The 11,760-nt window shown below is 49.0% G+C and overlaps 1 non-coding gene across 1 annotated transcript; it reads right to left on the bottom strand.

Moving 5' to 3' along the window:
• Positions 1-5,582: 5,582 nt before the first annotated feature.
• LOC119039897 (U6 spliceosomal RNA) lies at positions 5,583-5,689 on the bottom strand. The gene has a single exon (XR_005080739.2). It is a non-coding gene; the product is annotated as a U6 spliceosomal RNA (small nuclear RNA).
• Positions 5,690-11,760: the final 6,071 nt, after the last annotated feature.

Genomic DNA, 11,760 nt, shown 5'->3' with positions numbered 1-11,760 from the left:
CATTACCTCTGAAATTCCCTCCTTGCTCCCCCTTTGGGGGCATCTCCTTCCCCATTTTTAAAAAGATTTCATTTATTTATTTTTGGAGGGAGAAGCAGTGAGGGAGAAAGAGAGAGAGAGAAACATGAATGTGTGGTTGCTTCTTGCACGCCCCCTACTGGGGACCTGGCCCACAACCCAGGCATGTGCCCTGACTCGTAATCGACCTAGCAACCCTTTGGTTCACAAGCCTGTGCTCAATCCACTGAGCCACACCATCTAGGGCCCGCCATGTGGTTTTATGCCAGGGTTACTTTCCTGGTGAAGGTCCAGATAGTGAATATGTATGGCTTTGTGGGCCATGTGGTTTCCGTCTCGACTACTTGTCCCATCAAACAGATAGTGTGTAATGTATATGTGGCCTTGTTCGAATGGAACTTCATTTCTAGCCCAGGCTGGTAGCTCAGTTGTATGGAGCCTTGTCCCCAAGGTGCCAGGGTTGAAGGTTCCATCCCCAGTCAGGGCACATACAAGAACCGACTAATGAACGCAGGAATGAGTGGGACAACAAGTCGATGTTTCTCTTTCTCTTTCTCTCTCTCAAATCAACAAATTGAAAAAATGAACTAAACAAAATTTTATTGCCCTCATTTGTGTGGCTCTGTTGGTTGACAGTTGTCCCACAAAACCAAAGGTCGCCAGATTGATTCTGGTAAGGGCACAAGCCTGGGTTGCGGAGCGAGTCCCTGGTCAGGGTGGGTACAAAAGGCAACCAATCAATGTTTCTCTCCCTCTCTTTCTCTTTCCCTTCCCTTTTCTCTAAGAATAAATAATATATATATATATATATATATATATATATATTTTAAATATTTTATTATTTATTTATCTTTAGAGGGGAAGGGGGGGAAGGAGAGAGGGAGAGAAACATCAATGTACGGCTGCCTTTTGTGCGTCCCCTGCTGGGAACTGGCCTGCAGGGAACCTGCCTGCAACCCAGGCATGTGCCCTGACTGGGAATCGAACCACGATCGTGTGGTTCGCAGGCCCTCGCTCAATCCACTGAGCCACACCAGCCAGGGCTATTTTTAAAGATTTCATTTATTTGTTTTTAGAGAGAGGGGAAGGGAGGGAGCAAGATAGGCAGGGAAAAAATCACTGTGTGGTTGCCTCTTGTGAGCCCCCTGCTAGGGACCTGGCTAGTAACCCAGGCGTGTGCCCTGAAGAGGAATTGAACCGGTAAGTCTTTGGTTCAGCGCTCAGTCCACTGAGCCACACCAGCCAGGGCGATCTTTTAAAAAAACTTTATTTACAGAATCAGGCAGTGGGCTGTAGCTCGCTAACTCCTGCCCTGAGTACTTTACGTACAGATTATTCTCACAGTCCTCGGAGGCAGGAACAATGGTCATTCCCACTCTGGGGAAGAGGAGACTGACAGAGAGAGATGAAGTTTTACATGCCTGGTACTCGGCAGAGCCAGCCTTGGAATCCAACCACCTGACTCGCACGCTCCAGGTTAAAAACGAGAAAGAAGCTGTTAGACCCAGAGTGTGAGACCCTGGGGTCTACCCCTCATACACTCACCGTTCACTCGCCCGTGATTCTTCGAAGACACCATGTTGCTCAGGTACCACACGAGGAACACCCGCCTACTGGGTCCCCAGCTGTGCCAGTGTCCCCTCTGCCCTCTCTCTCTGTGTGACTGTCTGCGTCCTGGCTTTTGATCCTTTTTCACGGGCACCAGCTTCTGGGGAGGTGAGCTCAGCCCCTGCCTGGCGCCACCCCGCTAGCCTGTGGGAGGGAAGAGACTTCAGCAGGTACCTGTTGGTAAGTCTGCTGCTGACATGACCACCCGAGCCCAGGCGGGCATATGGCTTGGCCCGGTGTGGCCCATTTCCTTCTTCCATGACACGGAAAAAGTACCTCTTAGATTGTTGCCCTGGCTGGTGGGGTTCAGTAGATGGAGTGTCAGCGTGCAAACCAAAGGGTCGCAGGTTCGATTTCCACTCAGGACGTGCCTGGGTTGCTGGCCAGGTCCCCAGTAGGGTGTGTGTGAGAGGCAACCACATACTGGTCATCCCCATTCTTAACTCCTATTACAGGTCATTACTAATTTACTTAATGTCTCTTTAAATTAAAAAAAAAATGTATTCAAGTTAAAATTTTTTTCATTTGTTGATTTGAGAGGATGATTTTTTAATTGTTCCACTCATTTATTCACTGGTCAATTCTTGTGTGTGCCCTGACTGGGAATGGAGAATCTGCAGCCTTTTGGTTTCCCAGTTAATGCTCCCAGCGAGCCACGCCGCCCTGGGCCGGTCTCCTATCTTGTATCCCAAGAACCTTTGGCTGCCAGTGGGGACCTGAGCATAGCTGTGCGGGAGCGTAAGGAGAGCCTAGGGCCAAGAGGGGGATGGGGGCGCCCACTGGATCTCGGGTTATCCAATGGGAAGGTTTCAGCATTCCAGGGATGAGATGAGATTTGCATTTGAATTTTTCGTGGTCTCAGAACATGGCCTCAATAAAGTAGGGATGTGTTTTTACCTTTGTGTTGCGTTGAACCTGGCATGTGTTGAAGCTCATGGAGCGTGCAGAGGGAAGGGAGGGAGAGAAACATCCATTAGTTAACTGTTGCACGGTCCCTATTGGGGACCTGGTCCAAAACCCAGGCATGTGCCCTGACCGGGAATCCAACTGGCAACCTTTTGGTTCACAGGCTGACGCTCAGTCCACTGAGCCACACCAGCCCGGGCAAGACCAGTATCTGTGATTTGTAATTATCACTCAGATACCCCACTAGCCAAGCTTGTTAGGCCCTGTTCTTTGCTCTCCCCTGGGTGGATCGCGCTCTCCAGGGTAGAAAAACCAATGCTAGAGAGTGGTGAGTGCCATCTGGGAACGTGAGTCCACAGCCACCGCCCAGAGCCAGCGTGGCCATTCCTGGTGCACAGTTTTCCTGGCCAGAACTCAGGGTGGGTGTTGATTCATTCTTGGAGATACCAGCAGAAGAAGGTGCACCGCTCTGAAGAACCCCACAGCCTGAGTCAGAAGCAGTGATGAGGATTCAGATTATATTTAAATCCCTGTGTAAAGCTTGACCTCCTCAAGTTTCTAAAGAATTCCAACCCTCTGCTCTCCTCCCCAGAAATCCTGCTTGGCAGGACCTGTCTCTACAAAACCAATGAGCTTTAAAACTACCCAGACTGCCCTGGCTGGTGTAGCTCAGTTGGTCGAAGTGTCATGTGGTAACCAGCAGGTTGAGGGCTGGATCCTCCTCGGTCAGGACACTGGGTTGCGGGTTCGATCCCCAGTCGGGCACATAGGATCTCTGGTACTGGCACAGAGTCTTGTTGGAATCAGCTGTCCTCAGAGATCATTGAATGTAGGTACAGCTCAGAGATACTGTATTTAGTTCCAGTCCATCGCAATACTGAAAAAAAGGGAGCCACAAGAATTTTGAGCTTCTCATTTCATATAAAGTTAGGTTTATACTGTAGTCCAGGGGTGTCAAACTCATTTTCACCGGGGGCCACATCAGCCTTGCGGTTGCTTTCAAAGGGCCAAATGTAACTTTTGGACTGTATAACCGTAACTACTCCTTAACAGTTAAGTAGGAGCTTGGCGGTGCTGCTGCCAGGTAGAAACTAGGTGCCGGGCCGGATTAAACAGGGTGGAGGGCCGGGTTTGGCCCCTGGGCCTTGTGTTTGCCGCCTGTGCTGTCTATGAAGCATGCGGCAGCATTATGTCTTAAAAAATGTACAAACCTTAATTAAAAGATACACTTTTTTTTTTTGCCCTGGCTGGTGTGATCTGGTGGATTGAGCACCAGCCTGTGAAACAAAGGGTTGCCTGTTCGATTCCTAGTCAGGGCACGTGCCTGGGTTGCAGGCCAGGTCCCCAGTAGGGGGTGAGAGACAACTATGCGTTGATGTTTCCCCCTTTCTCCCTTCTTTCTCTTCTCTCTAAACAAATAAATAAATAAAATATTAAAAAAAGAAAGATACACTTTTGCTAAAACTGTCGTAATCTTTTTGCTGGTGGAGGGTCTTATCTCAGTGTTGATGGTTGCTGACTTTATCGGGGTGGCTGCGGCAGCTTCTTAAAATAAGACAACCATGAATTTTACTGCATTGATCGAGTCTTCCCTTCACAAATGATTTTATTTACTTCTTTAAATTTTTGTTGATTTGAGAGACAGCGAGAAAGGGAAACATTGATTCGTCATTCCACTTGGTGCATGCGTTGGTTGATTTTTGTAGGTGCCCTGACCGGGGTCGAACCTGCAGCCTCGGTGCATGGGGGATGATGCTGTAACCAGCTGAGCTACCCCGCCGGGGCCCACAGGCGATTTCTTTGTAGCATGTTATGCTGTTTGGTGGCATTTTACCCACAGTAGAACTGTCAAAATAGGAGTGAATCTCTTCACCCCCTGCCTCTGCTTTTTCAAGTAAGTTTAGGTAACATCCTAAATCTCTTGCTGTCATTTCATTCATTTTCACAGCTTATTCATCGGAGTAGATTCCATCCAGAAGAAGCTGCTGCTCATTCATTAATTACCAGGAGGTTGTGCAGCGCCCTGGCAGTTTCAGGCTCCACTTCCAGCTCTTGTGCTGTTTCTGCCACAGCTGCAGCTACTTCCTTCCTGGGAGTCAACACCCCTCAAAGTCCTCCGTGAGGCTGGAATCCACTCTTGCAAATGCCTGTTGATGTTGATATTTTGGCCGCTTCCCATGAATGATGCATGTTCTTTTTTTTTAAAGATTTTTAGAGAAAGGGGAAGGGAGGGATAAAGAGAGGGACAGAAACATTGACAGGAGACAGAAACACTGATTGGCTGCCTCTTGTATGAGCCCCGACTGGGGACCGAACCTGTAACCCAGGTATGTGCCCTGACTGGAAATTGAGCCGGTGACTTTTCACTTTGCAGCATGACACCCAACCCACTGAGCCACAGTGGTCAGGGCATATGCATGTTTATAATGGCATCTAGAATGGTGACTTCTTTCCAGAAGGTTCTCGATTCACTTTGCCCAGATCCGTCAGAGAAACCACTGTCTGTGGCAGCTACAGCCTTACAGAATGTATTTCTTCCATAACAAGACTCGAGAGTCAGAACTACTCGTTCATCCCTGGGCTGCAGAGTCGATGCTGTGGTAGCAGCATGACATTATTGATCCCGTTGTGTTAACAGCTCTCCATCGGAGTTCTTGCTGGGACGAGGTGCTTTATCAGTGAGAAGTAATATTTTGAAAAGAACATTTTCCTGAGTGGTAGGTCTCAACAGTGGGCTTAAAATATTTATTAATCCATGTTGCAAACAGATGAGAGCTGCCATCTGGCTTTGTTGTTCGTTTGCAGAGTGCAGGCAGAGTAGAGTTAGCATAGTTAAAAAAGAAAAAAAAAAGGACACTTCAAGCCCTGGCTGGTGAGGCTCAGTGGATTAAGCACCAGCCTGTGAACCAATCAGTTGCCAGTTTGATTCCCAGTCAGGACACATGCCTGGTTGCAGGCCAGGTCCTCAGTAGGGGGCACACGAGAGGCAACCACACAAGGATGTTTCTCTCCGTCTCTTTCTCCCTCCCTTCCCCCCTGTCTAAAAATAAATAAACCAAAAAGGCCTCATGAATTTGCATGTCATCCTCGAGGAGGGGTGAGGCTAATCTTCTCTGGATGGTTCCAGTTTTAGTATATGTGCTGCTGAAGTGAGCACTGGCCTGGCTCGCAGCCTGCCTGGACTCCAACACGCCTTCCTCACTGGGCTCCCTCATTTGTGGCTTTTGATTGAAAGGGAGAGAAGTGAGACTCTTCCTGTCACTTGAACACTTAGAGGCCGGTGCAGGGTCATTTATTCATCCCTTCATTCATTCTTAAGATTACTTTGCCGCTCGGTGGGGGGTCCCAGGGGATAAGAGAGGCAACAATTGTGTTTCTCTCCCACTCTTCTCCTTCTTTTCTCTCTAAAAAAAAAAAAAAAAAGATTTGACTTACTGTTGGAGAGGTAAAGGAGGGAGAAAGAGAGGGAAACATTAATGTGTGGCTGCCTCTCATGTGCCCCCTACTGGGTGCCTGGCCCGCAACCCAGGCATGTGCCTTGACTGGGAATCGAACCAGCAACCTTTTGATCTACAGGCTGACCTTCAGTCCGCTGAGCCACCCCAGCCAGGCCGAGTGCAGGGTTATTAACTGGCCTGATTTCATTATTGTTGTGTCCCAGGGAAGAGGGAGGGAAAGGCCAGTCACTGGCCTGGTCAAACACATCATTTATCAGTTAAGTTTGTTGCCTTATATGGGCATGCTTTGTGATAATCTCAAACAGTTATAGTAGTAACATTAAAATTGCTGATCACAGGTCACCATGACAACTATAATAATTTAAAAGTTTGAGCCCTGGCCGGGTGGCTCAGTTGGTTGCAGTGTTGACCCGATATGCCAGGGCTGTGGGCTTGATCCCTGGTCAGGGCACATACAAGAACCAATGAATGCGTCAGTGAGCAGAACAACAAATCTATGTTTCTCTGTCTTCCTCTCTTGCACTCTCAAAAAAAAATTAATTAAAAAAATTTTTAAAGAAATTTGAAATATTGTGAGAATTACCACAATGTGACACAGGCATGAAGTGAACAAATGCTGTTGGAAAAATGATTGCCAGATGCAGGGTTGCCACACACTTTTAATTTGTAAAAAAAAAAAAAAATGTGATTCTATGACGTGCAATCAAGTGAGGGGCCGCAAAAGGAGGCACATCTGTAACTAAGTGGGTTAAATCGAGCAGACGGTGCCCGTGCACGGTGATTCCACAGGCTCTGAAAACCACATTAGTAACGTTTTACATTCTACAGATTGTGTTTTTGCCTTTGCTAGGATAAGGGTTGGGTATGTGTTAGTCAGGATTTTGCAGAGAAATAGAACCAATGGGGTGTGTGTGTGTGTGTGTGTGTGTGTAGATAGATTTATTTTAGGGAATTGGTTTATGCGACTTTGGAGTCTGGCAAGTCTGAATTCAAATTATTCAAGAAGGGGTTTTTTTTTTATCCCAATTAAAAAATATGTTTACTAATTTTTGAAGAGAGAAGAAAAGAAAAAAAAAGTTGATGTGAGAGAGAAACATTCACTGGTGCGCCCCCACTAGGGATTGAACCCTCAACCTCGGTATGTGCCCTGACCAGGAATCGAACCCGTAACCTTTTGGTGTATGGGCCCAGGCTCCAACTAACTGAGCCACCAGGCCCAGTCTCTGGGGCCAAGGGGCCAAGGAAGATTTGAATATGCAGCTTGGGCCCAGAGGCATCCGGAGGCAGAATTCCTTCCTCTTTGTAAGGCCCTCAGTCTGTTTTCTCTAAGGCCTTCAGCTGATTAGACGAGGCCCACCCACATTATGAAGGGTGGTCTGTGTTTCTTAAAGTCTGCTGATTTAAATGTTAATCACATCCAGAAAATACCTTCACAGCAAGATCTAGGCTGGTCTTTGACCAAAAACTGGACATGCCATAATATAGCCAAGTTGATCCATAAAATTAACCACCATTGGGGGGAATTTTTATTTTGTGCTTTTGAAGCAAAACTCCACCTGAGGGAATGTTCACCTATTTTTAGAGAGAGGGGAAGGGAGGGAGAGACATCGATAGCTGCCTCCCATATGCACCTCAACCGGGGATCAAACCTGCAACTTTCTGGCGCACCGGACAATGCTCAAGTAACTGAGCCAGGGGGCCAGGGCTTCATTTTGTTTTTAATAATTTGCATTTTGGATAACTGCCTCCTCCAATAAAGACTGGTGGAGTGCACACTGCAGGGTAAGCCCTGCCCTCCGGAGCTACCAGCTCAGCCCGGGGCGGGTCCACACTGCTCCCTTGCCCCCCCCAGGAACGGGGAGCTCACACTGCCCCACGAGTTGCCGTCAGACCTGCATGTAAGAGGCTGTGAGCCCCTCACTGTCCGCAAACGGCCACAGACATGCCGGGGGGGGGGCGGGGAGTGGGGTGGGCCCGCTGGGGAACACCTCGGATGGCCGAGGTCCGGGGCGACCGCCACGGGAAATGTGACTGCCTGTCCTGTGTGACCCTGTGCCACGTTTTCAGTGGCTCACTGTTGCAGTCACAGATTGTGGACTTAGCGCAGAAGCAGTGACTCTGGGTGGGCTCTGAGGAAGCTTCTGGAGCTCTCAGCTGCCCAGCTTCTGTCTCAGGGCCTCAGCGGTGGGAAGATGTCAGGCCCCGGGGAGTGACTGAGCCACAGACCTGGTGCAGGTGGCCCGTGTTCCAGGCTCTGGGGGGCCTCTGGAGGTGTGTTGCGAAGATGCAGTTTCGTGCCCGCCCGTTCTACAGATGTGGTGAGAGAGGCCCAGGTGCCCTGTGAATCCCTCCTTTGTACGAAGGCGCAGGTCAGGGCTGGTCCTGCAAAGTGAGCCTCGACGGGGCATTTCAGGTGCCTCAGAACCAGTGCCTCGGGAGTGGGGCACTTTCACATAGTGATCGGGGAGCTTACGGGCTCTTCAGGAGGTCCCGTTATCGTCACCCCTTAACCACAGGAGGGGACACGCACGCCTGAAGGCCAAGTCACCCGGCCCAGGTCACTCAGCTGGCCGGGCGCAGCCCTGACCTGTTCAGGCCATCTTCCCGCCCCTGCAGGCTCTCCAAGCTTTGGAGCTGGTGGGCTCTCTGTGGACTGCAGCCCGTCTCCCCACTCGGTGATTCCCAGCCTTTTGCCCCAGAGGCTCCCAGGAAGGGGTGCGGGGGGGGGGGGGACAGTGTCCCCTTGCCCCAGGTCCCCGTCCTCGTGCCCAAGTTAATACTTCCAAGTAGCTCAGGCTCCTTGGAAAGGTTAAATACATTATACCTATTTTCCATCATCTTTCCTTTCATCTTTTATCTATTTTTTTGTTGTTATTTAATTTTGTGCGCACAGTCATTTTCACAGCTGGTCACTCCATCCCTCATGCCGTTCAGAGCGTGAGACCCAGGGGTGAATTGTTTGTTAATATAGACAATGTCTATCTGAGCACGTTGGGCAGTTGTAAAGCCTGCGCCGTTGGTAGCAGATATTATTAGTATTTGACAAGGACATAACCGAGGTGGACGTGGCAGCTCTGAGAACTCCCCACCTGCACCCTGGAGGAGCCGGCAGTAAACTGTAGTCGGCCTGGGGCCGCTGGCTCTCCTGGTTCCTCCCTCCCAGGACCAAACCTTTCCAGAGGGTTTGAGTATTAGTCCTCTCCAGCTTTTGTGACAGGGTGACTTAACGGAAGTTTGTCTTCTCTCAGTTGTGGAGGCTAGAAGTGCAAGGTCAAGGTCGCCACAGGAGTGGCTTCTCCTCAGGCAGGTCTGCTTGGCTTGAGTCGGCTGCCTGCCTGCTGTGTCGCCACATGTCTCTCTGTGTGTGCCTGTCTTTTTTCTAAGGCCTCTTCTTCGAAGGACACCTGCTGTAATTGCGTTCGGGTCACTGAACAACTTCATTTTACTCTAATCACCTCTGTAGAAGCACATCTCATGCAGTCGCAGTCTGGTGTCCTGGGTGTGGGTTTGGAATGGGGGACAGTTCAGCTCTCAGCAGTTCACTTAGTTCAGACTCCGTGTGGTCATTAGGGTTCCTCAGCCCCCTCTGCCCGCGCTCGGAGTGGTGGGCTCCCTCCCGCTGCCTAGGACTCCGGCCACCTGCCAGGCGTTAGCTGTCAGCGAGGCTTCATTCCTCATCCTTTTTAGGGAAAAATACTGTTGGTGGGTGTTTTCTTCCATCATTTCAAAGGATTTGAGGGTACCTTCCACAACGGTTAGAGACCACTGTTGAGTTTTCCCAAGTGTGGGCCACAGACACCTACCTCAGAATCCAGTGTATGTGTTGAGTGCACGCCCAGAGCCCTAGAGTCGGGGTGAGGGCTGAGAGTTGGCATCTATGCTCAGCCCCCCCGCCGGGCTTTTTCTGCAGTAAACTGGTTGTGGCCAGCTGGGACCCCAGCTCTACAGGGACCCTCGGGGTGCTGGTGGGAAGAGCCCACTCAGGAATTTATGTTTCTCTGGATAAAGAACTCACCTTGTCAGCTTTGTAGCAGCCTGGAAAACTGTCTCTTTGCAAAACAACTCTCACTTCTTTTTTAAAAATTTATCTTTAGAGGGGAAGAGAGGGAGAGAAACATCAATGTATGGTTGCCTCTTGTGCGTCCCCTGCTGGGAACTGGCCTGCAACCCAGGCATGTGTCCTGACCAGGAACTGAACTGCGGTTGTTTGGTTCTCAGGCCCATGCTCAATCCACTGAGCTGCACCAGCCAGGGCACAACTCTCTCTTCTTGAATACCATGTTTTACTGTGCACCCATGGTTTTTGGCCCAAACTTTCAGGAAAAAAGTCTTGTTAATTTAAAGAAAAACTCAATTATCTATTTATCTGTTTATATTTACAAACAAAACCCATCATTGTCTTTCAGGGTATTATTTTGCGTATGGATGTCGTTATTGCTTTCTAGAGTTGCACTTTTAATGCTTAAGCATTAATAAAGGAATTGAAACTATATAGGTACGGAATTAGTGCTACCCATGTATAATGTGCTATCTTATTTTTCCCTTAAAAATTTGGGCAAAAAAGTACTCATTATGCACAGCAAAATATGGTACTTTTTAATTACCACAGGGGGCCCTGGCTGGTGTAGCTCAGTGGATTGAGCACGGGCCTGTGAAGCAAAGGGGTCACCAGTTCCCAGTCAGGGCACAAGCCTGGGTTGCAGGCCAGTTCCCATAAGGGGATGCATGAGAGGCAGCCGTACATTGATATTTCTCTCCCTCTCTCCTTCCCCTCCCCTCTATAAGTAAATAAAATCTTTAAAAAATTTTTACCACAGGGGGGAAAATGTAGTCAATTGAAACTAAGAGCCGTGGCCGGGTATCTCAGTTGGTTAGAACATCATTCCAATACCCAAGGTTGTGGGTTTGAACCCTGGTCAGGGTGCATACAAGAACCAACCAATGAGTGCATCAATAAGTGGAGCAACAAATTGATGCTCCACTCATTTGGAGAGACAGAGTTTCTTTCTGTCTCTCTCAAATCATCAAATCAATAAAAAAAAAAAAGAGGGGAAAAAAAACTAGGCAGGGAGGAACTTAATAGTTTTAAGTGGGTGGGAGTGGCTGCCACCAGGCCAGGCCATCTGCCAGGGCCCGGGCCCCTCGGGTCTGTAGGCATAGAGTCGCTGGCTGTGGGCGGAGGGAGTGACCGCACGGTGCAGCTCAGCCAGAACCTCAGACAGGGAGGGGCAACGGTAGGTTTATAGCTGTCAGCACGCAATGCAGTTTATTCTTGTGTTATTATTAATTGTATTATTTTCCATATGAACAACTGTGAACCTCCTTTTGCCCCACCTTGTATGTCTATATGTACACATGTATGTGTGTATGCACATATATGAATATATAAAAACCTGCTCATTGTGGGCAACGCCAAGATGTACACAGGCACGGAAAACAGTGTGGGTTGGACCCTCCACGGGGTTCTGGGTCCCTGCGGAGCAAGCCCCAAAAGTCGCCCTTTGTCTCATTCATAAACGCTGTAGCACAGGTCCAACCGTGCGCGTGTACACACCATGTGCGACTGCTTTTTCCTGGGCCAGAGTGGAAATGACATGACACTTTTAAGATCTGTCACTATTTGCCATAAACCACTTTCTTTTAGATTCAGTATGTGGGAAGTGTAAAATTCTTTGGTAATTGAAGCTAAAAATTTGCGGTGTGTATTTTGTAAACCAGACTGTAGCAATGCCTGGGGGGAGGGGTGTGGCTTTAACACTGGGGGCGTGGC

This window comes from Artibeus jamaicensis, unplaced genomic scaffold (genome assembly GCF_021234435.1).
Source record: "Artibeus jamaicensis isolate MK-2021 breed Jamaican fruit bat unplaced genomic scaffold, CSHL_Jam_final scaffold_612, whole genome shotgun sequence".
Classification (NCBI taxonomy): Eukaryota; Metazoa; Chordata; class Mammalia; order Chiroptera; family Phyllostomidae; genus Artibeus; species Artibeus jamaicensis.
The sequence above is the reverse complement of the archived record's forward strand: the minus strand, read 5'-3'. Positions and strand labels throughout refer to the sequence as shown.